Source organism: Podarcis liolepis, assembly GCF_965112155.1.
Source record: "Podarcis liolepis genome assembly, chromosome: 6".
Classification (NCBI taxonomy): domain Eukaryota; kingdom Metazoa; phylum Chordata; class Lepidosauria; order Squamata; family Lacertidae; genus Podarcis; species Podarcis liolepis.
The window spans coordinates 6,270,108-6,275,232 of NC_139559.1; positions in this window are offsets into that span (position 1 = coordinate 6,270,108).

Sequence of the window (5,125 nt, forward strand, 5' to 3'; positions counted from 1 at the left end):
CACTGAGCATGCCTTGACCATGGCAGTGGTGAATGTCTGTACAGTGGTACAGTCATACCTTGGGTTACAGACGCTTCAGGTTGCGCATTTTCGGGTTGTGAACTGCGCCAGTGGCGTAGCGTGGGGGGTGCAGGGGGGGCCCAGCCGCACCGGGCGCAACATCTGGGGGTTAGGGTTAGGGGGCGCAAATCCACGGGTTAGGGGGCACAAATCCACGGGTTAGGGGGTGCAAATTACTTGCCTTGCCCCGGGTGCTGACAACCCATGCTACGCCACTGAACTGCGCCAAACCCAGAAGTACCAGAACAGGTTACTTCTGGGTTTCGGCGCTTGCGCATGCACAAAACCATTAAATTGTGCTTTGCACATGTGCAGAAGCGCCAAATCATGGCCCACACATGTGCAGACGTGGCGCTGTGGGTTGCGAATGTGCCTCCCACACAGATCACATTCGCAACCTGAGCATCCACTGTATCTCGGAAGTCAAACGGAATCTGTTCCGGAAGTCTATTCAACTTCCAAAACATTTGGAAACCAAGGTGCGGCTTCCAATTGGCTGCAGGAAACTCCTGCAACCAATCGGAAGCCACAGAAGGCGCATCGGACGTTCGGGTTCCAAAGAACATTCACAAACTGGAACACTCACTTCCGGGTTTGCGGCATTCAGGAGCCAAAACGTTCGACTCGCAAGGCGTTTGGGATCCAAGGTACGACTGTATATATTTGCTACCAATATGCTTTTATGCGTGTCAAGCAAACTACTATACTTGACCAAATCTTTATGGCATCCACGAGTGTTTATTGCCTACTGTGTGTGTACCTTCAACCCTGAAGACACTTCCAAGGAAGGAACTGCATTGAGATGTAACTCTCCTGAGTATGGATACTGCCCCCCCCCCCCACAGCACAAGTGATGCCAGACCCAAACCTTCTGTTTTTAATTTTATTTTTAATTTTATTTAACATAATTGTTACAAAATATAAGCAAAACACTGCAAATACATACACACATATACACTTCAAATAAGCACATATACACGAAAAAAGGAACAAAAGAGGGGAAAAGAAAAAATAAAGAGAAACGAAGAAGAAAAGTTGGGAAAATTTCTTCCAAATTTATTCTACAAATATCTCAATATGAAAATAATAATAAAATTTCATTGATTGACTTCCTTCACTTACACTGCACTTCCTATATACATTTTAAGCAAGAGTGTATCTGTTATTCCGTATTTTTCCCATACAATCTCACACTAATATTCTAATCAATAAGTTTTCTAAATCTTTCATAAATCTATTCTAAACACAACCAATACCTTACATTTAATCCTTGCCTACATAAATAATCATTTAGACATTTCCATTGTTTCTGGATTATATTTTTTGGACCCAATCCTTCTAAACCATCCATCAGAGGTTGATGGATTGATCCAGCACCCTCTCCTTCAAGCCTGATATTTAGGGGAAAGCAGGTTTGTTGCGGCTATCATTGGGCAATTTAAATTGGTCTGCATGTGACTGGATCCTACCCCCGAATGGTGACAGTCTGGAATCACCCTTTGTGCAAACAAACTTGGGTGTCTGCTCAGTAAAGAGGGTTGTCTCGAAGCAGCCTAAACAAAGGTGTTTGGAATATGGGGAACGTAAGGCAGCGGGGTGAGGACAACTTCCTGAGCAGAAACAGTCCGGTCCTGCCGTCTCTTTCAGCCGCCATCTGGCCAGCTGCAATAAGAAGCACGATGTTGACCTGGGCGCTGCAGACATCATTCTGACCTGCTGAGGCTTTCTTCTGCACTGGAGGGCAAGGGAAGGGAAGCCAAACGCTGTGGGGGTGCCGCATGGTGTCAGAAGGCTGAATCCGACTCAGGAGGGATTTTTAAAATGGGGTCAATGATGGCCGGCCGGCCTGCGACGAAGTAACTATGGCAACGGCAAGCCGCTTCCAGGTAGCAAATCTCCTTGCTCCACTGTTAGATCTGACACAGCCCTAATTAATTCATTAATTAACTCACCGGGGAAGGAAATGCATCACCTGCCTTTTGATTTAAAAACCTCCCAGGGCGGCCAGAGAATACATCCCTCCCGCAATACAAATTCACACAGCATCGGTCCCCTTCGGAGATCCCTTTTTATGTCACCTTCATCAGGATTTGTGCTCAAGGTGGAGTTGGGAGGCTATAAGCAGCCCACTGCTTGTACCTCACAGATGTTTCATGCTGAGTTCCTGTAACTTTTTGCAGCACAAATGCTCCAGGGGAGTTGCTGCACTTTTGTGTGGGGGTGTAATCCATTGGAGGAGTCAAGTACAACATTCCTTGTTTCCCTAGAGTGGACACAGACAGGGGGATGTTACTCCAGCCAAGGTAGAACTTCCTGTTACACCTGGTCAGGAGCGCCCTCCCGCTGAGAAATGCGCTAAGACAGGGGTCTGCAACCTGCGGCTCCGGAGCCGCATGTGGCTCTTTTACACCTTTGCCGCGGCTCCGGGACGGATACTAGCGAGGGGAAGAGGCGCATTGTGCGCCCCGACACTCCCCACTGTGGCGGGCGCTGTACTGGCTGTGACGTCGCATGGGGGCGGTGCGTGCGTTAGTCACGCACCGTCCCAACGTCACCTTCCCGCCCGCCCGCCCGCTACATTGTAAGGGGCATGTACACTGGTCACTGCATTGAAAGGGGGCATGTACGCTGGTCACTGTTTTGAAGGGGAGTGAAGAACACACACACACACAAAAGGTAACTTGTTAATTTAACGTTTATTTCTATGAGGAGGAGTAATTCTGAGGGGTCTAACGAAGAAATAATAAAAAAGTGACAAAAAAGTTATTTTTATAATGACGAGTTTTGCGACTCCCCATTGTTTTTTTCTTCGGAAACGGGTCCAAGTGGCTCTTTTTGTCTTAAAGGTTGCAGACCCCTGCGCTAAGAGGAAGGGACACTTGGCAAACCCTCACCGTGACCAACTCCTGCCCGGAAACCTATAACCCCACTGTGGAAGGACGTGTGGGTCCAGAATTGGCCTCCCCAATCACTTACGGACTCGCTGTTAAGACGTGTTCATGGAAGGCAATCTTACTCGGCTGTGAGGGATCACAGAAGAAGAACAACATTCTCACAAATAATGCAGTAACATCAGGGAAGCAGCATCTCTGTGGCAACAGGGCAACTTCTTTGGACATGTAAATGGCGGTACTTAACTGTTACCTTACAGAGAAGCTAATCTGATCAGTTCAGCGAGTTTCCTCCTATAGAGTCAGAAGGCTTGGAAGGGACCCACAACGATCATCCAGACGGACCCATCAAGCCTGTAAGACGACTAAAGTGGAATGGTGTTTGGATGGTCCAGTATAAATGCACCACAAACGCACTATTATTGCATCAATGACATGTTGCAAAATCAGGGCTGTCTTAAGCATATGCGGCGCCGGGTGCAAAGATCTGCCCGGTGCCCCCCCCCCGGTTGCCCAGTCCCAGGTGCGCAGGAGGGTTGAGCCAGCCGGCCTCCTCAGCGTCTTGATGGCTCGGTCACCCCCAAACCCGCGGTGCAGAGCTGCCCACAGCAGAAGAGCCCAGTGCGGCGCTCCGAGTGATGGGTGGGCTCTTTCCCGGACTCAACTCTCGGGCCCCGGACTTTTGGCCTGGCGCCCCTGAGAGCCCGGCACTCAGGTGCCCCTCACCCCTAGTGCCTATGGGTAAGACGGCCCTGTGCAAAATACATTTGTGAAACAACCACCAGCCTGGAGGTGCTTATAGAGCAAAATTGCCCTTGTCCAGAGATGGAAAGAAGATACAACTCCAACCAAGGAAGAAGGGCAGATAGAAATGGATGCACTACGCAGAGATGGCGAAACTTACCAGAAGAAAAATAATGAATGTTAGAATGATGTTGGATAGAAACTAAGTGGTCTTTAGCTGTAATGCTATAAGAGAATACGAGAAAATGGTAATTAACAGGTAAAAACTTAATGTTATAATATTTTAAAATTGAAGATTAAGATGATTGAAGAGGGGAGGGATTTGCTGAATTAAAAATTTGAATTGGAATACAGAAAAGGGAGGCGTGGGGAGGTCTGGGAAATAAGCAAATGAAAATATGTGATGGAAAGACTGAATTGTTTTTAACTATTTTTATTTTGTATCTTTCTTTCTTTTTTGTAATTTTTGAAAATCTTAATAATATTTAATAAAAAAAAGAAACTTACCAGAAAAATAAGAAATCAAGAAGAAGAAATGTTTTTAGTAAAGAATGGGGGAAACTTGTGGACTACAGTCGTACCTTGGTTCTCGAACAGAATCCGTTCCAGAAGTCCATTCGACTTCCAAATACCAAGGCACGGCTTCCAATTGGCTGCAGGAGCTTCCTGCACTCTATCGGAAACTGTGTTGGATGTTATAACAACAACAACAACAACAATTTATTTATACCCTGCCCATCTGGCTGGGTTTCCCCAGCCACTTTGGGCGGCTTCCAACTGAATATTAAAAGCAATACAGCAATGTTCAGCTTCTGAAAAATGTTTGCAAACCAAACACTCATTTCTGGGTTTGTGGCGTTCGGGAGCCAAAACGTTTGAGTCACAAGGCATTCCAGAATCAAGGTATAACTGTATTTGAAAAACCATTGTAAACAACTGAACTCATTAGCAGGATTAATGTAAAACGAGCAGTGGAGAAATAATTCAAAGGGGTTTTTAAGGAGAACTAATAAATAGTATAAATCTGGGTATGCAGAGCAAGGATAAAACAGAAACTGGGGGGGTCGGTTTATGATTGGTGTTTTTTATTGAATTTATATTGGTACATTTGTTGTAAAATTGAAAAATGATAAAATTATAAAAGAAAAAAACAACTGCCCAGACCAACTGAATTATAACATTTCAGCTAGCAACAGAGTGAACAGGAACAAAATTCAACTGCAATAGGGAAAAGAGTCGGAGCTGAGTTTGCCAGGTGTCCTGGCTGGTTGGGCTTCTGCCTGGATTTCACTCATGCCACCCGCTGCCCATTTGGCCCATTGACTGGCCTGCATTCCCAGTTTGTCTAGTCTTAATATCTCAGGTGAAAATATGCCAGGTTCTGATGCCAGCGCTGATCTCAGCCTGCAGGGAGGTTCCTGTGGGAGCAG